Source organism: Somniosus microcephalus, chromosome 1, assembly GCF_052327205.1.
Source record: "Somniosus microcephalus isolate GS21.2 chromosome 1, FLI_Smic_1.0, whole genome shotgun sequence".
In the NCBI taxonomy this organism is placed as follows: Eukaryota; Metazoa; Chordata; class Chondrichthyes; order Squaliformes; family Somniosidae; genus Somniosus; species Somniosus microcephalus.
Genome location: NC_140987.1, coordinates 139,590,339 through 139,614,411, shown reverse-complemented (window position 1 = coordinate 139,614,411; position 24,073 = coordinate 139,590,339). Strand labels below are relative to the sequence as shown.

At 47.3% G+C, this 24,073-nt stretch overlaps 1 pseudogene; it reads right to left on the bottom strand.

Annotated features, from left to right (window-relative positions):
• LOC147124381 (uncharacterized) overlaps positions 1 to 24,073 on the bottom strand; it is a 300,576-nt pseudogene that overhangs the window by 256,826 nt on the left and 19,677 nt on the right.

Here is a 24,073-nt window from a genome sequence, read left to right as displayed (position 1 = left end):
ATGGATATAAGTTAAGCACCAGCGTTTATCATAACTTAACAAGTAGGAAATAAGCCACTTCGCTCTTTAACAAAACAATATTTGCCATGCAGATGTGTTGATCAGAAAGATTGTTGGTAGGTGAGTGATGGCAAGGTGTAGAGGGGGGAGTCATGAATTGAGGAGTCTGTGAGGCTAGTGGAGCAGTTGGTAGGAGACAGCTTTTCAAGATGCTTTCACTGACCTTGACCACTGGTTTGAGATCATGAAGCTTCTTTGAGCACTGGAGCCAGGTGGTGGGGATGCACCTCTTGCTTTCCTGCCCTCCCCTCACCACAACTCCACCCTTGTGCCTACCTTATTCACACACCCAAGAAATACAGCCTGCCTAGCCAGTAGTTGACCAAGATGATGAAGAGGAGAGTGAAGAAGAAGGCGCAGAAGAAGAAATACCATCAGTCAATTTCACACACCCAACCACCAGCTCCTCAAGGTCAACCAGCAAGGCCATTTGCAGTGTCCCCCACTGAAAGTCAGCAACCTTCCACCAGCCATGCTGCAGCCACTGGGGTAGCACAGTGTGACATCAGTAGGATAGGTAAAGGCACACATATGACAGTCACTAAGAGAATGCATAAGTGTGATGAGTTGATTTCTTGATGTCATATTGAATGGATAGATGTATAGGCCTCGATTTTCCTGGAGCTGTCAGGCGGGGTTTCAGGCGTGTGGGGAGGGAAATCGCAAAAATAGGGGGGCCGCGACCACCCCCGCCTGATTCCCTGCCCCGTCTGACTTTCGCCCCGGCATTTCAAAGCGACCCGAATCAGTCCCGCCCGCAGCAGGCGGGACTGGTCGTCGGGAGCCTAATCAGCAATAATTGGCATCTATAATGCCATTTTAAGGGGCCCTTGCAATTTTCAGCCTTTCCCCACGTAAACCACGCCTGGTGGGAACACCGCTGATGAAACCTGGCGTGAACAATGTCGGCTTGCTTACTTTCGGCTGCAGGTCAATCAGATCAGGGAAGAAGAAATTTAATCAGACAGCACTTGTAGGTTGCAGGACCTTGCTGTTTCAGGCTTGGGGCAACTTGTTCAAGGCTTAGGCACAGCTGTGGAAGGTTGGAGCCTCACACACTTCTACAGTGTGAGCTCCTGGGAAGCCCCTCTCACCACCCTCACTCAGCGCTTCCTCAACGGAGGCATCTGCCAGAAGCATGGGAGGCCTTTTGTTCCTTCCCTTCTTGGCATTAGAGGATCTCCAACAGCAGAGAAGGCTGCAGCAGATCCAGCAACAACAGCAGCACCAGCAACAGCAGCAGCAGCAGCAGGAGCAACAGGCTGCGGCTCACCCACCTGAGGCTACACAGGCCAGAAGGGGCCAGCGCATGGAAGGCCGTCGGCGCAGGAGATACCCCCCAAACAGGGTCTACAGATGCAGGGTGAGCTACCTCAACATGACTGAGCAGCAGTGCCAAAGGCGGCTCCGACTTTCGCGAGAGGTAGTGACTGACATCTGCGCAATGCTGCAGCAAGTCCTGGAGCCCAGAGCACCAGGTCAACACTCCTTACCAGTGGCCATCAAAGTCACCACCGCACTCAACATTTTTGCCTCAGGCTCCTTTCAGGGATCAGCAGTAGGCATCAGCGGCATCTCCCAGGTGGCCACACACATTTGCATCACTCAGGTAACCGATGCCCTCTTTGCCCTCGTGCACAATCACATCCATTTCACCAGGGATCGCGCAAGTGTGAGGGCGCGAGCGCTTGGATTAGCTCAGCTGGCAGACTTTCCAAGGGTACAGGGTGTCATTGACTGCACACATGTGGCCCTTTGGCGCCCCATCGCAATCCAGGAGTTTTTGTCAACCGCAAGGGCTTCCACTCCCTTAACATTCAGCTGGTGTGTGAGCACAAGAAGGAGATTTTGCATGTTTGTGCTAAGCACCCTGGCAGCTGCCATGACTCCCTCATACTGCGACAGTCTACTGTGCCTTCGCTATTCAGTCCGCCAAATGAACTTCAGGGATGGCTACTTGGAGACAAGGGATATCCCCTGCAGACTTGGCTAATGACGCCGTTGAGGAGACCAGCCAATGAAGCTGAGGAGCGCTACAACTCCAGCCACATTTCCACCAGATGCATTATCGAGCAAACCATTGGATTGCTGAAGATGCCTCGATAGATCAGGTGGAGCCATACAGTACTCAGCGGCCAGCATCTCCAAAATCGTCGTGGTTTGCTGTGTGCTTCACAACATGGCACAGTGTCATGGCTTGCAGATTCCGCAGGACCAAGAGGCTCCTCACAGAGCTGCCTCGGATGAGGATGATGCCTAGGATGATGCTGAGGAGGAGGAGGAGGAGGAGGAGCAGGCCGGAAACGAGCATCCTGCAGAGGCCCATCAACCAGCGGCAACAGTACGCGAGAACATTGCTGGCCGGAATGCAAGGAACGCACTCATCTTGGCCAGATTTGCTTAGCCTGGTACATCCAACACCGTAGCCTCACTGCTTCTTACCTGACCATGGACAGTGGCCCATCCCTGCGCATTTCTACCTATTTGACCAGCTTGCTGACATCTGCAAGTAATCCTCACGGCCTCAATGTAAAATCCCCATTTGCCAAATGACAGACGCCCCAACTGCAGCAGTTGCCATCAGATTTTTTATGTACAAGAAACTGGTGGCATTAAAACTATATACAAAACTTTTCACCCAAGTGTCTACCCTTGTAATTAGTGGTGCTTTATTTTTCTCTTACACGTGCTCCCACGTAGTGGTACCCCTGTGGCTTCAGCAGATGTGGAGACCCCTTGCTCACTTTCCTGCTGCTCCTGTCTCGACACCTTTGGCGGGCGTCCTCTGGGGTGGCGAGCCTGTGAGGGCTCGCCAGCAGTCTGCTGCTCCTGCGGCTGTGCAGGGGTTGAGACGCCTATCTCACTTGGGTGTGAACTCCGGCGGGGCTCTGACCGAGGGCTCTGAAGTGGCATGGAAGTGTGAGCACGTGGAGAGGAGCCCCCACTTCCTTGAGGTGTGCCAACAACCTCCCTCTCATGGGTCAGCTCCCCCTCAGCACCTGCAAGTGGCTGGAGAGCACCTTGCTGTACATCAGGGGGGCCATGGGGACTCGTCTCTGCACTGGAAGTCCTGCTTAGAAGGACTTCCATGAAGGTCTGGTTTCGGTGCTCAATAGATGCCCATCGCTCCTCAAGAGATGTCAATCTATTCTGAGCACTCACCATGTTTTCCATACCCTGGTGACTAAGCTCCTCCATGGCCGTAGCCCTCCTCTCCTTGGCCGTAGCCCTCCTCTCCTCGGCCGCAGCCCTCCTCTCCTCGGCCGCAGCCCTCCTCTCCTTGGCGATAGCCAGCCTTACCACGGAGGTAGCCATCCTTTCCGTGGTGATGCGTTCATGTGCCAATGACCCCAATAAGACTCTGCTCATGTTCGCCATTGACTCCTCCATTCGCTCCACACTCGCAGCGACCCTGGAGACAAAACCTGCCAGAGACTCCTGCATCTGTGCATGGAGATCCATCACCTCTCCTCTTGCGGATGGACCCAGAGGCATAGGGTCGACATGCAGCTGAGCTGAGCTGGCAGAGGCCTGCGCACTCCAACGAGGACTCTCCACTGTTGTCCCTGTCTCCACAATCTGCTGATGCTCACTTGTGAGCTGTGAAACACCAGGTGACAACACTACTCTATGTCCCGAAGGCCCCCCCCGAGGTGTGAGTGTCTGCGCTGGTGCTGGGTGCGCTGAATTCTGCTGACACTGCGCCCTCAGAGGTTGGAGCTTCCTCTGAGGAGTCTGGCTGCACAGCCTCTTCCTCCTCGACAGTGGGGACGGGGGCTCTGGCTGGTCCTGTGGGGGGGTAAAGGAAAGAGTTAGAGATGTGATGCCAAGGTTACATGCACATTGCATTTTGCAGATGCTCATAAGTCCAAATGATGTAGCTTCAGAATCATAACAGCAACTCATGCTATGTCAATGAGAGAGATGGAAAACTATTCTGTCACCAGCTTGCGGGCTTGCTCCTGTCTCTCCTTCCCCAGCTTCCGCAGCCACGTCAGCCCCGACAATCTCCATCAGTCCTTCCTCCCAGGGAGTCAGGTGGGCGATTGAGGTGGGCCTCCTCCAGTCCTGGCTCGCTCTCTCCCGTTGTGAGCTCTCTTTTCCTGCAATGAGGGAGACAAGTGGAGTTTGAGTGAGAATGCAGGAGTGAGTGTAGAGATTGCATAGCATAGATACTTAGAAGGAGACAAAGATGGTGTGAGGCTGCAAGACCAAGGGCCCTCCCTATGTGTTGTCAGTTGTGTTCTAAGCATCAGAGTGAGAGGCAGTGTGAGGGCTGCATGGTGGAATAGTTCTGTGAATGTGAGCATAGAGAGAGAGGGAATGGGTAAGGGTGCATGGATGTGACTGTGAAGTGGGATGTGGAGGAAGAGAGTGCTGAAGCTGAATGCTGTTGGGGAAAGGCAATGGGGATCAGGCTGAGGGTGATGGAAACTTCATACTTACTTTTCCTGTACGGTGAAGGTCATGGAATCGCTTCCTGCACTGCATCCAGGTTCTTCGCGTGACTCCCTGAGAGTTCACCTCTGCTGCCACCTCCATCCAAGCAGTCCTGGTCTCATTGGGAGGCCTCCTCCTCCCTGAGCTAGGGAAGAGGACCTCCCTGTGGGCCCTAACCCCATCCACTAATGTCTGCAGTGAGGTTTCATCAAATTTGGCAGCAGCTCAGGGTCTGCCACTGGCAACAGCTGCTGCAGGCTCCTCTGCCATTCTGGACGGCTCGTTGGGAAGCCTGCAGAGGTTGAAAAGCTTGCTGTAGACTTTAAAAGCACCACGGGGCTTTCTGACTGGAAATAGTCAATTAGCAAGGGTTCCCACACGTTGGAAATTAATTAGCCAATTGAGCGAAAATTGCTTCCAGCTGGCTGACCCATTTAGATTCGTGTTGGAACCCGACATTCGGGGAACCCAACAATTCCCCGCACCTGCGGGAAAATCGGCCCCATAGGGCTGGATTTTACCAGCCCTGAAGAGGCGTGTCTGGAGACGGGACTGCTGGGAAAATCCCCCAAAATGGGAGCAGGTCGCAAACCCCTCCCAACCCGCCTCCAACCAATCTTCCCGGGAGTCGGGTCCCGACTTAGACAGGGTCCCGACTCCTAGAGGCGGGAAGAGGATTACAGCCACTTAACAAGGCCAATCAGGGGAAAATAGTGTCAGCCCGTTAGACGTCGCTGGGGGCGGGACTGGAACCCAAAAACCAGCAGTCCCGCCTTGAACTCGGCCTTCCAGGTAAGATTCCGCCCATAAAGTTGGATTAGCAGGTTTGCTTTGTGGTGGTTTTTATTTCAGCAATGTGGCCAAGAGGACGGTGTGATTGTCAGTAACAGAGGGAAGGAAAGGGCAGGGAAGCAAGTTAGTTTTGGGGGCCGGGAGGAAACATTCCTGCTCCTCCTGGCCCACCAGCAGTGCTGGAAAGGCACTTACCTCTTCCACACAGCAGCCCTTGCCTCCCTTTGGTTACCGAGACCCAGGAAACCTGGCCGGCCAGGGTTATGCCTAAAATGGAGATAAAATGTGAGGCACGCAGCCGCATTAAAATATTTAAATGAGCAACCCGCCTCCTGGAAGTGGGTTGGTTGCCACCCCCAACCTGCCTCTGTATAAAACCAGAGGTGGGCGGGTTCAAGGTGGGTTAGGCTCGCATTTGAAATTTAAAATTTGTTTACATCCCACCCAACCCAAACCCACCTGTTTTTTGGGAGTTAAAATTCCCCTTATTACAGCTGCGCAAGTGGCAGGAAAATAGGTAAATCAGAAATTCTATTTTCCCTAGTTATGTTACTTCACTCAAATCCATTCTACCTCTGCCATCAGAATATAAAGCATGGGAAAATGAGGGACAGTTGGCGGTGCAGATATATGCTAAGCTTATTAATAAATGGAAAGTATTAGTGGAGGATTAGAGTAGAAAATTATCAGTAGAAGGTACAAGTCTTGGTCATACATGACAGTTTCCATTCTTCTCAAATAAATGTAGTAGCTTATAGAAAAAGATGTTAAAAGGATAAAGGAGATAATGAATCCCTGCAGTAGGCCTTCCACCAACATTATAAAGATTGGTCAATCATGCATAAAGTCATTAAGTAATTTCCCTTTAATTATGTCATCGGGAAGCTTCCAGATTAGTACAATGCCCCATGCTATGTCCTGGGCCAGAGCAATGTCATTATTTTGTATGACAACACATTGCATATCTTTCAATTTACTAATTGGTCCAGTGCTGGGTCTTTCCCAACCAGCACCAGCTTGATGAGGAATTAAATATTGTTATTCTCTAAGGCCTTGAAAATATGCTGTGCGAAGATTAGTGTATAGCTCCTTAACACATTGGTTTCTTTGTCTGCTATTATAACAATGATATTAGTTTGTTTATTTTAATTCAAGAGCTAAGTACCAGATAGCCATTTGTCATGCTTCCTATTACTTACACTGTTCTTTCATTCACTCTGCCAACCTCCTTGGAACTGCCTCCCTAAACACTTGTGTCATATGGCCTTCCTTCCTGCTTTCTAATGTCTCCTGAAAACCCTTCTCTTTGACTGTGATTTAATCCCTGCCAATCTTTCTGTCCCCCTCTCCCTTCTCCTTGGTATCCATTTTTGTTTTTTGACCTTTAAAATGTTCTGAGATGCATTTCTGTATGTGAGGAGAACTACAGATATGCCAATTGTTTTCCACTGGCAAGATGTTACTATGGTAGTAAAAACAGAAAATGCTGGAAATACTCAGCAGGTCAGGCAGCAGCTGTTGTGAGAGAAACAGTTCAGGTAACATTTCAGGTCGATGACCCTTAGTCAGGTAGTTGTGCTATGGTCTATTCCAGAAGCAAAAATAGAAGTACAATTACATCTCTGAGATGTGAGTTTAAGCTGTAGTGTTAAGGCCATAGAAGGACACATTAGATAGACTCAAACCATGTAACTGTAAAAAGTTACATAGCAAAAGCAAGTCTACTCTGCTACTAAGTTAATTTGTACTAAGTTCTGAAGAAGAAATATCAGCATGATTTAAATTATTTCAACAACTTAGAATCATAGAATCTTACAGCACAGAAGGAGACCATTGGACCCATCGTGCCTGTGCCGGCTCTTTGAAAGAGCTATCCAATTAGTCCCACTCCCCTGCTCTTTCCCCATAGCCCATGATTTGTTCATGGTCCTGGGACAGCTGGAGCTAGGAGCAGATGGTACAAATGATAGTCTAGCGTTGCCAGCATACTGACTGAAGAACAATTAGTATTCTCATCAAACAAAACATAACAAAACTAACGAAAGTGCAGATTCAAATCTCCAAACTGCCTTTCACTTCAGTCTGCCGGCTATCATTAACAGAAGGGTTTATCAAGTTTTGATCAGGTCATTAGGGGTAATTTTGAGAGGTTTCACTAGCCATGAGCATGGGTTAGAAAATCAAAACTATTGTGTTATAGTTCCATTTCCAATTTGCACCTCCACCGCCTCCAGCAAAGCTTTGCAAAATGATGCTTTACTGTAGTATCATGCTGTGAGAGGACAATCAATTTCAGAAGAAAAAACTGACATTGCTATTTTGTAGCTCCATTTCCACGGCACCATTAATGTACAACTAAGAGGAAAAAGACACAGTAAATTCAGAAAAACAGTCACTAACAAATTGGGTGAATTAAAAATAAAATCAAGATGCTCTGCATGATTCAAACAAATCCCAAAGGGCCGTACCCTTCAAATATGTGCATCATGGGAACCCCAATACTGTACCTGTTTGGTTAAACATGAAGTTTTCTTTCATTTTATATCCATTCACTTGAACATCAAAGCAATACAATTTACTTCACATTCTGTCACTTTACATTAAGAATAAAAAGAAAAGAAAATAGGTAGGTAACATATACAGTTGATTTCCTCAAACTAATTTTCTCAAAAGCATTTAATCCACATTGCAGTGAATACAGCTTGATGCCCAGAGGGTAATATTGTTTTAATTAAAATGTAACAACAGAGTTCTGATCATTAGAAAATCAGGGTCAATAATAGGGCACAGCATTTTATCCATTTCAATAAATGAATCTTTTGAACTACGAAGTGAGTAGTAAAACAATGTTTAGTTACAAAGAATGATCTGACATTTAATCTGCCTGTACTGGTCCTTGTTAATTAAAATCTTGAGATATTTGGCAGCTCTTGTCATCTGGTAGTGACTGGAACAAATGCTATAATTATGCAGTTTGGCTAGAGGTGAAGGAGGAATCGACAAGGATTCTTGAGCTCTGAGAAAATACTAATTCTGATGAATCTGGGAAACTGTAAAACAAATGTTGGCACTCTGATACAGGAATTTAGTTCTATGTAAATGTGATGCTTGTGTGCCTTGCTAGCTAGCTTACTAATTTAAAATCAGTAGAGCATTATAAGCTAAACTTTTTTAAAAATCCATTACTTGTTCAAGAGATCATTATACTAATAAATGTAGTGTACATGTTGAAAAACGTCCCTAGGTTCAGCATCTGTTTTGCTTTTTTTTTAACTGTTTGAATTCGAAGAGATTCTAGGTGGAGTAAATTGGGTGTCTTTCACCTATCTAGGGAAAGAGCTGTTAATTGGTTTCTCCCCAGGCCTGTAGTGCTTCAGGATCTTCTGCTTTCCTCCTCCTTTTTCAGTCTCTTATTCTTATTCTAAAATTCTCCTTTATTTTATGATTTGCACAGTGTCCCCAGTGCTAAGGCATAGCATTGTAATTGTTTAAAATTCATTGATCAGATACAGGGAATTGAAGCTGAAATTTATGCAACCAGGGTTTCAATAAATCCCATGTGATTAAAAAGCCATTATCACACTCCACATTTTCCCTTTTGCAGGGAATGGGTTAATAGCATGTGCCTCCTGGCCTAGCAATGGAGGAATGTGCCTGTGCAATATTTTCCTCTGATTTGCAGTGTGCTTTTCAAATTTGATAGTGTTAGTGCAAGTGAACCGACTAAAGAGCACATGCCAGTAATAATGGAGTGTTCACTCTTGTTAAGGCTGTAATGTATACAACATTGAAGGGACTACTTTGTTTTACGGATGTACATCCTTAGTTGCAAGCGTATATAACAGACGCGTATCGATTTGTATAGTCAGTGCTGAAGTTCCAGTTAACCAGTAAAGATCACTTGAAGTTACTCTCAGTCTCTGCTGCTTTATTATTTTATGTAGTTGTGTACACAACAAATTGGCAACGAGAATTATGAACCTACATCTTCCTATTCTGGCATCGCATCTAGAGGACACTGAAACTTGGAAGAAAGGAGCGAGAAGGCAGAAAAAACAGAGTATGCTTGCTAAGCTAGGCAGGGGATACGTAAGTCAAGTGAAAAGTGCACAGTGACTTGCATGACGCTAGCTAACTAGTAAAGAAAGAAAAACGGGTTTGGAAAAAAAAAATGGCGATGATTGGCACTATTGCAGCATTTGATAGCAGCATTGAAGACTGGGCAACTTACATTGAAAGAGTGGAGTTGTGCTGTGAGGCTAACGGAGTGGAGGTAGAAAAGAAAGCCATTGTTTTGCTGAGTGTTATGGGTGCAAAGACATATGGGCTGCTACGTAGTTTATTAACCCCTGAAAAGCCAGCAAACAAAACATTCAAACAAATAGTGGACACACTCCAAGACCATTTAAGCCCCAAACCACTGCTCATAGCTGAAAGATTTAAATTCCATAAACGGAACCAGGGCAAAAATGAAAGCATTTCTGAATATTTGGCAAAGTTGCGCAAATTACCAGAACATTGCCAATTTGGAGTGGGCTTATCAGACGCATTGAGGGACAGATTTGTGTGTGGCATGCAAAATGAAAGCACACAAAAGAAGCTCCTGTCTGAAAAAGACCTCACATTGGAGAAGGCTCTGAGTATCGCAATATCAATGGAAGCAGCAGCACGTGGCGCTTTAGAAATTCAACAAAAATCCCTGGAATATTCAACTAATAAAATGTCACTGAAGCAAGAAAAGAAGTGTTATCGCTGTGGCAAAATGTCACATGACCACAATGACTGTTGGTTTAAAGACAAAGGCCTAGAAATTCAGTTGGGCGCGCCAGCCGTTAGCGCCTTAGGGGGAGTAGATCTCGAGCGCTAGGCGCTTAGCGCCCGGGCGCAGCGCGATCTGCGCCTCGCCCCAACTTCAGTAGACATTTAGCGCCGGCGCAAAGTCTTAGCGCGCGCCCTGCTGCGTGCGCAGATCATGACGTCATTTCGTCATGCAACGCCCTTTGTGCGCCCGGAACCGGAACTTCACTCGCGCCGCCCCATTGTGCGCCGGGCGGCCCTAACGACTGTGAAGTGGAACGGTACACAGCTGAGGCGGGCCGCGGGGAGCGCAAATTAAAGGGCACTTACCCTGCACTATAAAGGCCAGCCATTTTGCAGCATTCACTCTTGTGCAACGGTTTTTTGGAGAGAGACCAAGGAGGAGAGCTTACTGCTTTGGCCCAACATTAGGACAGGTATTTTTGGCTCAGGCCAGAGCTTAGCAATTATCTTTGCCTTCATTGAGATCTCAGTGTTTGCCAGCATATAATGGGGGCTGCATTGGGTGCCAACGCTGAGTTTCAGCCTTATGCCGGAAGGGCTTACAGACGCCGTGAGAGAGTGGCAGCCCTGGCTAGACGCAGAGGGGGCAACAGGCGTCGCCAAGTGAGGCCTTACCCACCCAGGGTATACCGCCAGCAGTCCTCCTATCTGACCATGTCTGCCGCGCAGTGTGTTAGGAGGCTGCGATTCAGAAGGGAGGTGGTTGCAGACATCTGCCAGCTGCTGCACAGAGATCTGCATCCACAGCTGATGCGCAGGACGTCTCTGTCGGTGGCAGTGAAGGTGACGGTGGCTCTCAACTTCTATGCCACCGGCTCCTTCCAATCCGCTGCTGGGGACATCGCTAACATCTCCCAGTTCGCCGTGCATTGCTGCATCCGCCAGGTGACCAATGCCCTTTTCAGAAGGAGATGTCAATTCATCTCCTTCCCCATGACCCTGGAGAAGCAGCAGCAGCGTGCAGTGGGATTTGCAAGAATAGCGGGCTTCCCCATGGTGCAGGGCGCCATTGACTGCACGCATGTGGCTTTGCGGGCACCTCTGGAGCATGCCGAGGATTACCGCAACCGGAAGGGCTACCATTCCCTCAACGTACAGCTGGTGTGTGACCACAGGCAGCGCATCCTAGCTGTCAATGCCCGCTTTCCAGGCAGCAGCCACGATGCCTTTATCCTGCGACAGACAACTGTGGCTGACATGTTCCAGGCACAGCCTCACCCAAGAGGATGGCTTATCGGGGACAAAGGCTATCCTTTGTGTACCTGGCTCATGACCCCGTTCCGCGCGCCCACGACCCCTGCTGAAGAGGCATACAACGAGAGCCATCAAGCGACTAGGAACATCATAGAACAAACAATCGGCGTCCTCAAGCAACGGTTCCGCTGTCTGGATCGCTCCGGGGTAGCCCTCCAGTATTCGCAGGAGCGAGTCTCCCAATTCGTCGTCGTTTGCTGCATGCTGCACAACCTGGCTATCCGCAGGACTCAGGCACTGCCACCTCACGTTGGACCACCACCTCAGGAGGAGGAGCAGGAGGAGGAGGAGGACGAGGAGTACCAGCCCAGGAGGGAGGCAGAAGGTCCAAGGGCCGCCTGTCGGCGGCTTATTGACCGTCACTTCTAGGCCCCCTGTCAGGGAATGGCTTGTGCCAATGAAAGAACATGATTGCAGCCGCTCCGCAAGCCGTCAGCCGGTTAAGGCAACAAACACTTCAAAGATCAAACATGGACAATGTGAATAAATAAAATGCTTTATTGTACAAACTCAGGGCCCTTCCCACATGAAAACCAAAAACAGACGAAACCCCCAAAAAACACTCACACACATGACTCACTCCCACAACCTGGGGAGCATTAACAAAAGATGTAAACAAAAATGGCCTTCATCCTCGGCCTTCACAAAACACACATTCCAGAAAACACAACATTTGGACACACCCTCTACTTAGTGGCCCGCGAGGGCGATGCCTTCTGCAAACTTTGGCGGCCCCTGCACGCCCTGCTGCTCCTCCTCAAAGTGAGGCCATTGGCTGCTGCAAGGCTGGGGGCAGGCTTCTGAGGGGCACATGTCGTGACGGCAGATGTCCTTGGGGGTCGGCCTAGACGAGGTCTGGCCGTCGAGGGGCCGGCTGGTGAATGCTGCAGCTGTGGCTGGCCAGCATCAGTCGCTGCAGCAGCTCCTGGCAGCTCCACTGGGGGAGTGGCAGTGGCGGCTGGAGGAATGGGGGCAAGCTGGCAGATGGCAGGTGCTCGCTGGTCGCCTGAGACACTGGCACTCGGCCGGGCCAGCACTGCAGCATGCGCACCAATCTGCCGAGGGACAGACCGCTGTGCTGCTGCAGCGCGCCGGGTGCCCTGGCGATGCCTGGCTGACACAGCGAGTGTGGCAGCAGCGAGTGCCCGTGTTGACCTGTTCAGTGACCGCATCAGAGCACCCAGTGACTGCACGGCACCACTCATCACCTGGCCACTCGCTGCCTGAGCTGCCCCGAATTCCACCCGACTGGTGGCCTGTGAGGCCCCGAACTCGGTCACACTCCGAGACAGGGACTCGATGGCCTCAGGCAACCGTGCCACTACCCCCATGAGCTCCGTGTGCCGGCGCTCCGAGTCCGCGGATAAGTCCTCAAGGCGGCGCATCTCCTCGGCGTTGGCCGTCTCCGGACTGGAGGCCGGACTCTCCCTCTGGGGAGAAGGCCGCCGAGCTGGCTGACCCTTCCTGCGTTGCTCGATGCCGCTGGGCCCAGCAATTGGACTCCCCTCCGACCCTTCCCCCCTCTGGGGAGAAGGCCGCTGAGCTTCCAACCCCTCCCGCGTTTCTGCAGGCCGCTGGTCCCAGGAGCTACCCTCCCCTCTGACACTTCCCCCACGCTCCCCTCCAGGGAAGATGTGTCCCCTACATTGGCATGGGTTGCCGCGGCTGAGGGTTCCCCTGATGGGCCGCCTTCCTCTTGCTCCTCCTCCTCCTCCTCTTCTGAGGGGCTGTCACTGGCAACTTCAGGGACCTCCTCCTCACCATCTGAAAGCAGGAAGGCACAAGAGTAGCTTTAGAGTGAGGAGAGGGCGTCAGCGAGGGATGCATGAGTGGTGGCATTCAGCGCATTGGTCGGATAGTGGCAAAGGATGTAGATCTGATGCGCAAGTGGGACGAGAGAGGTCCAAAAGGTGATGTCCTTACCATTGGTGCCCAGAACAGGGTCGGCATCTCCAGATGCAACGGGGCCAATCACCCGGGCACCCATGATGCGCTCCACGCGATGTTGCAGCTCGGTGAGCGGCTGGATCTGGGGTCCACCTCCCCCGGTCGCATTCCGGCTCCTCTTATTATTGGCCAGCTTGGCCTGCAAGAGAAAGGACAGCCTCTAATACAGTGTGTAGCCCTGATCCTGTGTGCACTGCCTCCCATGGTCGAATAGCCTGGCCAGTGTGTAGCCCTGATCTTGTGTGCACTGCCTCCCATGGTCGAATAGCCTGGCCAGTGTGTTAAGTGCACAATGTGCAATTGATGTTCATGAGTGTCCCATAGCTGCTGCATGAGGGCTGGCCATTAGGGCTTTCAGGTCCCTTTGCCCATAATGTGAGGTGCACATGCAAGGATGAGGAGGACACTGGAAAGGGTACTCACCCTGACAATCCTGGCGAGGTCATTTAGCTTTTTGCGGCATTGGACACCACTCCTGGGGACCTCGCTGTTGGATGTCACCTTGGTGGCGACATGCCTCCAGGCTCTCCGGTAGACGCGGGCCGGCGGCTTCCTGCCATTGTCCGGAAACAAAATATGGCGTCTCTTCTCCACAGCACCAACCAGCACCCTCAGATCAAGCTCTGAGAAGCGCTGCGCTCATTCACGGGCCTTCTCCATGGTTTCAGGCGCTATTTGGGTCCAGCAGCAGTGTTCAGGCCTAGCTGCAGGGCTCCACTATCCAGGGCGTGGCAGCAGACAAAGTCGACCCTTCCCCCTTAAGAGCTGGCCGGCGCCAGGGTGTCTGCTGTCAATCAAGAAATGGCTGCACCTGCGCTGCGCCCAGCCTCGGCGCTCTCGCTCAGCACCTCCGGCTTAGCGCCTAAAGAGAGGCGTGCATCGCCAGTTTTAGCGCTCAAGTAAACTCTTAGGGCGAAGCTAATGAATATCGGAGAAGTGGCCTCGAATTTGCGCCGGGCGCAAACTTTAGAGGCTGCCCGACTTTACCGCCCCAAAAGTGGCTGTAATGAATTTCTAGGCCAAAGACTGCAGACAATGTGGCAGACGAGGGCACATTGAAAGAGTCTGCAAAGCAAATAAGAAGCAGAAAACTGATACAATACAGAGTAATAAGAAGGTATACCAAGTGACTGAAAACAAGAAACCTTTCAAAGAAAGATACAAGAAGGTACACCACGTGACTGGAAACAGTTCAGATTTTTAAAAAAGTGACAGACTCAGAGGAAGAGGATTTGGCTTGTCTGAAACTACACAGTGTGAAAGAGACAGAGGATCACAGAATAATATGGATTACTCCAGAAGTGGCAGGAGTTAGGCTGAAAATGGAGTTGGACACATGCTCAGCTTTAACAGTGATCTCTGTACATGACTACAAACGACTGTTTTCACACATACCGCTAAGGCCAACTAAAGTACTGTTAAAGACATACACAGGACAAAGAGTGTGCCCCAAAGGTAAAATAAAAGTGACAGTGACATACAAAGAAAAAAAATATACCGCAATTGAACCTCTATGTACTGAAAAATGGAGGACCACTATTGCTGAGACGTGAATGGCTCAGGAAAATACAGTTGGATTGGCACACCATCCAAGCACTGTTTGTGTCAGCAAAGGAGGACAGCAACGCCACTCCTGAGAGACTGTCACAAATACTCTCTGACTCTCAGGAAGTGTTCAAGAAGGGAATAGGAACACTTAAGGGCATGAAAGCAAAAATTAAGATTGAGGAGAACGCAAATCCAAAGCTTCACAAGGCCAGGCCAGTGCCTTATGCAATTTGCCCTGCAGTAGAAGCAGAGCTGGAGAACGTGGAGCAGTTACAGGTCCTGTCCAAGGTGGATTGGAGTGAATGGGCCACACCTATAGTTCCAGTGATGAAGAAAACCTCCAGCACAAAACCAGGAAAGCCAAGAAAAGTGCGCATCTGCGGAGACTTTAAAGTGACTGTTAACCCAGTCCTCCACACAGTACAGTACCCATTGCCTCGCATTGAGGACATCTTTGCTTCCCTGTCAAGAGGGGAATGCTTCACAAAGATTGACTTGGCCCAGGCCTATCTCCAAATGGAAATTGATGATGCATCAAAGAAGTACCTGACAATAAATACGCACAAAGGCCTTTACCAGTACAATCGGCTGGTATTCGGAATAGCATCAGCTCCTGCAATCTGGCAAAGGGCAATGGACCAAGTCCTGCAGGGGATACCAGGTACTCAGTGTTATCTTGATGACATCATTATTACTGGCAAGAATGACAACGACCACCTTTCCAACCTCGAACAGGTGCTCATCAGGTTACGGGAGTATGGGCTCCGAGCGAACCGAGACAAATGTGAGTTTTTCCAAAAAGGAAATCTCATACTGTGGACATGTGATTGACAAGGACGGTTTACACAAGTCTCCAGACAAGATTGAAGCTGTGATTAACCTGAAAATGTGTCTCAGTTGAGATCATATCTTGGACTGGTGAACTACTATCACAAGTTCTTGCCCAAAGCGTCATTAAAATGGTTCTGATAGCAAAGTTTCTAAGAATTCAGCTGTAGAATGTGAATAAAGGTGATAGTTTGGAATATAGAAAATGCATTTCACAGCCTGAGACCTGGGTGTCAGATTTGTATCCTTCAAGCGACTGTGAGCTTCATGTGGGGAAAGAAAGATACATGTCCATGCAATGTTCAACTGCTCTGTTACCTCACATTGATGATTTTGCAAGTTCCCAAGTTTACCTTGCCATCAGGAAGACTCCCTGACCCAATCTCCTGTGAGCCAGAAAGCCCAATTCTTGCTGTCAGCCGGAATTGCTGACCCAACTTTCTGTCACTCAATATAGCCACCCCGCACCATTTGTCATTTTGGAATCAGACTCTCCACCACTGTCAGTCAGGATCCCCAATCTGACTCCCAGAGGCAGCTGATATGGGATGCAAATAAAGTTTTAGGTAACAAGTCTGCAAATGTTAATACAGATGGAGTAGCCATGCAAAGAAGATAAGTATCTTTATAGTTAAAAATCTTGCATCTAATGTATATTATTAAAATCACAGCTTTCAAAGGAATCATGCCTGAAAATGTGACCTTAAAGGTGTCACACTTCAGGTCGTCAAACCCTAAGGTACTGCACATTGGTAGGACAAAAAAGTCAGAATTGGGTCAAATAACTACTTATTTGTTAGGTTACTAATGAAATATTGACTAATGGGGAAAGTATCAAAAGTAGCAAAAGGTATCTTGAAATCTATGATTCAGAAACCAACAAGTGCCACAAAACTAACCACTCAAATCACTCAAATAACTTCTTCACAGTTTATAGTTGTAATTCTCCTTTTTCACTCAAATCCATGTATACAGATAATAACAACAATGTAATATGATAAGCACATGGGAAATGACAACTTGACTCTGAAAAAATAACAATTTAACCATAAAATTGATGACTTAATGTTAAAAATGGCTGCATGAGGTTCCCACTCCCCCCATAGGCCTGCCCTTCTGTCTGGAACCTAGTGCTTGAGTTATAAATTTAACCTGTGCCTTGGCTGTTGGACATTCCAGATGCTGTTGGCAAGTTCTACAAATGAAAAAGAAAGATGCTTCATGGGACCTGTAGTTTCTTCCTGCTGCTGTGGAATTACCTTGCCCAGAGTGCACTATGACATAAGAACATAAGAAATAGGAGCAGGAGTAGGCCATTCGGTCCTTCGAGCCTGCTCCGCCTTTCAATGAGATCATGGCTGATCTACTGCCTCAACTTCATTCACCAGCCCTATTGCCATATCCCTTGATGTCCTTACTAGTCAGAAATCTATCGACTTCTGTTTTGAATATACCCAATGACTGAGCCTCCACAGCCCTCTGGGTTAGAGATTCCAAAGATTCACCACCCTCTGTGTGAAGAAATTTCTTCTCATCTCTGAATGGCCTACCCTTTATCCTGAGGCCGTGGCCCCCGGTTCTAGACTCCCCAGCCAAAGGAAACATTCTCCCAGCATCCACCCTGTAATAATTTTGTATGCTTCAATGAGATCCCCTCTCATTCTTCTGAATTCAAGAGAATACAGGCCTAGTTTACTTAATCTCTTCTCATGCAATAGTCCCGCCATCCCAGGAACCAATCTCATGAACCTTTGTTGCACTCCCTCTATGGCAAGTAGATCCTTCCTTAGGTAAGGAGACCAAAATTGTACACAGTACTCCAGGTGTGGTCTCATCAAGGCCCTATATAATTGGAGTAAGACTTCTTTACTCCTGTACTCAAATCCTCTTATAATGAAGGCCAGCATACCATTTGCCTTCCTAATGGTTTGCTGCAACTACACATTCACTTTTAGTGACTCATGTACAAGGACACCCAGGTCCCTTTCAGCATCTGCATTCCCCAATCTTTCACCATTTAGGAAATACTCTGCCTTTCTGTTTTTTCTACCAAAGTGGATAACTTCACATTTATCCACATTATCTTCCATCTGCCATGTTCTCGCCCACTCACTGAGCCTGTCGAGATCCCCTTGAAGCCTCTTCACATCCTCTTCACAACTGACACTGCCACCTAGCTTTGTATCATCAGCACATTTGGAAATGTTACATTTAGTCCCCTCACCCAAATCATTGATATAGATTGTGAATAGCTGGGGCCCAAGCACCGATCCTTGCGGTACCCCACTAGTCACAGCCTTCCATCCTGAAAAAGACTTGTTTATCCCTACTCTTTGTTTTCTGTCTGTTAACCAATTCACAATCCATGCTAGTATATTACCCCCAATTCCATGTGCCCTAATTTGGTTCACCAACCTCTTGTGTGGGACCTTATTGATGGCCTTCTGAAAATCCAAATATACCACATCTACCAGTTCCCCTTTTTCTACTCCACTAGTTACATCCTCAAAGAACTCCAATAGGTTTGTCAAACAGGATTTCCCTTTCATAAATCCATGTTGACTCTGCCCAATCTTACTATTAGTTTCTAAGTGCCCAGATATTGCATCCTTTATAATAGATTCCAGCATTTTCCCAACTACTGATGTAAGACTAACAGGTCTGTAGTTCCCCATTTTCTCTCTCCCTCCTTTCTTAAATAGCGGGATTACATTTGCTATCCTCCAATCTGCAGAAACCGTTCCAGAATCTATAGAATTTTGGAAGATGACAACCAATGCGTCCACTATCCCAATAGCCACCTCTTTCTTACAACCCTAGGATGTAGGTCATCCGGTCCTTGGAATTTATCGACTTTTAGTCCCATTAATTTTGCTAGTACTTTTTTTTACGAATAATAATTTCTTTAAGTTCCTTATTCTTGCCACACCCTTGGTTTTCACATATTTCTGGGAGGTTTTTTGTGTCTTCCTCCGTGAAGACAGAAACAAAGTATTTATTGAATTTCTCTGCCATTTCCTCATTCCCCATTATAAATTCTCCCGTCTCTGACTGTAAAGGACCTACATTTACCTTTGCCAGTCTTTTCCTTTTCACATACCTATAGAAGCTTTTACAATCCGTTATTATATTTTTCGCTAGTTTGTGCTCATATTCCATTTTCCCTTTCTTTATAAATTTCTTGGTCCCCCTTTGCTGATTTCTAAAAAGATCCCAATCCTCAGGCTGACCGCTTTTTGTGGCAACTTTATAAGCTTTGTCCTTTGACTTAATACTAGCTTTAATTTCTTTTGTTAGCCATGGTTGGATCACTTTTCCTTTTGGGTTTTTATGCCCTAGAGAAATATATGTTTGTTGCAAATTATGCATTATTTCCTTGAATGTTAGCCATTGTATGTCCACCTTCATACCTTTTAGTGTAGTCTCCCAACCTACCATGGCCAACTTTTCGCTCACACCCTTGTAGTTTCCTCTGTTTAGATTGAAGACCTTAGTTTCAGATTGGACTACATCACTCTCAAACTTAATATAAAATTCAATCATATTATGGTCACTTGTCCCTAAAGGCCCCTTTACCACAAGATTATTGATTAGCCCTTTCTCATTGCACAGTACCAGATCCAGAATAGCCTGTTCCCTGGTTGGTTCCTTCACATACTGATCCAGGAAACCATCTCGCATGCATTCCAAGAATTCATCCTCCACACCATTAGTGGTAATTTGATTTGCCCAGTCAATATGTAGATTAAAGTCCCCCATGATTACCGTATTGCCCTTGTTACATGCTCTTCTAATTTCTTGATTGATACTGTGCCCTACATTACCAATACTGTTTGGTGGCCTATACACAACTCCCACCAATGTTTTCCGCCCTTTGCCGTTTCTTAGCTCCACCCAAACTGATTCCAGTTCTACATCACGATCTGCCGAGCCAAGATCTTTTATCTCTACTGTACCAATCTCATCCCTTATTAACAGCGCTACACCACCTCCTTTTCCTTTTTGTCTGTCCTTCCAAAATGTTGAGTACCCTGGAACATTCAGTTTCCAGCTTTGGTTACCCTGCAACCATGTCTCTGTAATGACAACCTGTGTGACCTGACAACCAGGTCGAAAAGGACTGGAGCTATCCAGCTAGAATTGGAAAAATTCTATATGCGTGTGAGAGAATGTGAGAGAGATTCATCATGGGAGTTGCAGTTTTCACCTTTCTGCTGTGAACCCAGATCCAGGCAGAAAATGTTCAAATCGCAATTGTAAGGTATAAGTGGTGGGGAGAAAAGTCAAGAATAAAAAGATCATACTATTTAAGTCATTAAATAAAAATTCTGTTGTAATGATGTTATTTGGGGATGAAGGTTTTGTTCTGTCACTGTAGTTGACCAATGTCTCTTCTGGAGCCAGAAGGCAATATTTAGAATATCCTTTGATACTGATATTATACACTGTGTCCAGAGGCAGTCATGCAGGCAGGTGGAGCTGACAAGCAAACATCTGTTCAGGGGCAGCTCAATGGAGATACAACAGATTGAAAAAACACTCTGGCCAGTGCTACAACATCAACAGCATCAGCAAGAAGTAAAGAGAGAAACATAACTAAGAAGAAGGATTTTGTGACTCAGAAGGGAATAATAAACAAAATATTTTAACGGAGAATAATACATAGCATCACAGAACACAGAAGGAGGCCATTTGGCCCATCATGCCTGTGCCAGATCTTTGAAAGAACTATCCAACTAGTCCCACTCACCTGCCCTTTCCCCATAGCCCTGTAATGTTTTCTTTTTCAAGTACATATCCAATTCCCTTTTGAAAGTTACTGTTGAATCTGCTTCCACCATTCTTTCAGGCAGTGTATTCCAGATCACAACAACATTTTAAAGAGGGAAGGACAAACAAAGTTGTTTGCATCTTTGTAAAGTGGCTGGTAAATAGTATTGCAAATGTTGGAGCCAATGTTTGCCCTAGCCCCTATGCCAGCGCAACTTTGCTGGGGAAGAAATTCAGCCTACCCTATGCTTGTCTGCTGATTTGAACTGATTTCCCATGGGCACTTCTGTAATTCGCATGGGGAAGGGACAGAGTTTCCCACTGCAGTCCTAGTAACATGCAGTAGAACAGCCAGGCTGGTTGTCTCCAGGATCGCTGAAGGAAACAATTTTTACATAGAATTACTTAGAATGTAGAGCACAGAAACAGGCCATTGGACCTAGCTGGTCCATGCTCCACATGAGCCTCCTCCCATTTAAATTTGTTTCTAATTCAAAGAAATGGGGTGAGAGGGAGTTGCCTCATGATCGATTTAAATTTTAAATTCCCCATCGCACACCATAGCAATGCATGTCAGGAGTGCAGGACATTCCTAGTGTCCAGCCTTGCTATGGTGCAAATTATGGCAAATACCTCATATCATGTATTCTCCAATAATTCTGCTTTTATTTGAGTCATGTATTGAAAACCCAACATCACTTCTGTCATTTCCACCACAAAATCCTAGAAGTGGAAGTGGAAGTGGAATTGGGCAGCTGGAAGATGGCAAAAGCTCCCTGCTCCCTCCCACTAGAGGAAGGCAACATAACTCCAGCAGGAAATCTACCCTATTATGTCTGTGAGGCTTATATGTTTCATTATCAGTAAGGTATGCAATATATTTAATCTGTCAGTCATGTGATGTATTGCTTTAACATGTAATAGCAAAATACTGCGGATGCTGGAAATCTGAAATAACAACAGAAAATGCTGGAAATACTCAGCAGGCCAGGCAGCATCCGTGGAGAGAGAAACAGAGTTAACGTTTCAGGTCTGGGACCCTTCATCAGAACTGGAAAAAGCTGGAGATGTAACAGATATTAAGCAGGTGCAGAGACAGGGGTGGGGGGTTAGGAGGGGAGGAAGGAATAGAAAGAACACCCTGTGCTTTTGTAAGAGGCAGGAAAGATAAAATGTTGCAAATGGGAATGGCATTTTATCTTTCCTGCCTCTTACAAAAGCACAGGGTGTTCTTTCTATTTCTTCCTCCCCTCCTAACCCCCCCCCCCCCCGCCACCCCCCTGTCTCTGCACCTGCTTAATATCTGTTACATCTCCAGCTTTTTCCAGTTCTGATGAAGGGTCCCAGACCTGAAACGTTAACTCTGTTTCTCTCTCCACAGATGCTGCCTGGCCTGCTGAGTATTTCCAGCATTTTCTGTTATTGCTTTAACATGCTGTTTATTACACTAGGGAAGCAGACCTACATAGAAATATATAGAAGTTACAATACGGAAGTAGGCAATTCAGCCCAACCAATCCGTGTTGGTGTTTACCCTCCATGCGAGCAAATAATTCTAATCACATTTACCCACCCTGTTCCCACATCGCTTCAACCCCTTTTCCTTCATCCAATTATTTAATCTAATCTTGACACATCGACACAGTTTCTACCTCCACCGCTAATTCTAATGCCGTGGATTTCCCAGCGGAGGCGGGATGGTGGTGTGGAAGCTGGTTTCCGGGTTCCAGACACGAACCTGGCTGCAGCCGCTCTGTAATCAGGATTTTCCTTTGATTGGCCTTGTTAAGCCTGCCCTGCGGGGTTCCTGGCCAATTAACAGGAAGCGGGTCTGATGATGTCATTTGATGACGCGACATCATTTGATGATGCGTCATCAGCCAGTTTCCTTAAAGGGACCATGTCCACATGGATTTTGACAGTTGTTCTGTCAGTGTTTGACAGCATTGAGGTGCTCCAAACACTGACAAGCACTGCACAAAGGTCGATGCTTGTACCCAGGCTCTCCAATGAATCCCTCCTTATGGAGGGAGTCACAGCAAGCAGGGAGGTTCTCTTCCCTTTGAAGGGCAGAAGAGACCTCCCCAGGACACCAACGCAGCCTGGTTGCACATTGCACAGGGCACAAGCAGGGATGTCATCAGGGGTCCCTGGCTGCAGTGCCGCCAACCTTTCAATGATCTCCATGGATCACGAAACGTTACTGCAAAGCTACGCTCAAACTCACCCTGCTGTGCCACTTAACACATCCCCATCACCCTGCCTTCCATACCCTTCTCCTGCACATCCTTACTCATACCAATTTACCTTGCACCTCCACCCAACCCTCTCTATCTACTTTATCACTTCCCCATCTCACTAGCCACCCCTCACACTCACCCTCATCCTACTGCAAGCATACCAACTAACAACACACAAGGGTAAGCACTTGAGAGGTTTAGCCAATGCCCATGTGAAGTTTCTGGTAATGTGCTGTCATACAGTGAAATCTATTTTTCTAAAACTGCCCCTTATTGGACAGATCTGAACGCACCTTGAGAAGTGTCTTATTGAGTTCCAGTGAATGCTCAGACATAACTTCGCCCCTCCACCCCCCCCCCCGCTATAATGATGAGTGAGCATGGAATGGCTTGGACATTAAAGGGATGCTTCACGGTGCTGGTGTAGGATGGTGTCAACCTGGCGCATCATGTGGCAGCCAGGGTTAACATCATCAAGTGAAGTAAATCTGGCCATGGTGATGCCATCGCTGGCCTCCCGAGCAGCAATGTTTCCCGCCCGCTGTCAATCTTTGCTATTTTGACAGCGGGTCCACCTTCAAACCTGCCCTCTGAGCGCCGGCAAATTCGTGGCTTAAGTGAATTCCAGTCTCTCAATTCTCTGTGTGAAGAGTTTTCTGCACTCCTCTGTTCTAAATCACTTGCATTTATTTTTGTTTCTGCAGCCCCTAGTCCTTAACCCTTAACTATTAAAAACAGTCTGCTTCTTTCAACCCTACCCCATTCTTTAATAATTTTTAAAACGTCTATTATATTGCCCCACATACTGCATTGTTCTAATGATAAAAGATCCAACTTTTCAAGTCTTTCTTTGTATTTTTATTTCCTCATACCTGACAGCATCTTATAATCTGTGTCACACCTTGTCTAAAGCCTTAATATCCTTCCTATAGTGTGGAGCCCAATCTTGCACACAGTACTCTAACTGCACTCTTATTAAGATTGTATATAGACTCATTGTTACCTTTTGCCTTTTATATTCTGTACCTCTTGAGATAAAACCTAGAATAGCTTCTTTTACAGCCTTATCAACCTAAGGTAACTCAGATATGGATGCATTGCTTATAAGTTATGAAATATGCTTCACTTGTGCAATCAACAGTGTACATGCCACCTCAGGTAGCCACTAACAAGCACTACAACACAAATTTCCTCTGGGACTGCATTGTTTAATATATTTGTGCAAAATTCCTCAGTGTGCTATTTTAATGCAGTCATTAACCCAGTTGTTTAATGGGTTAATTTCTGTGTTAAAATAATGCATATAGGAGTTTTCAACAAAACAGTTAAGTATTACATATCGAAGGAAATTAAGTTCCAACTTGCAGCTCTGT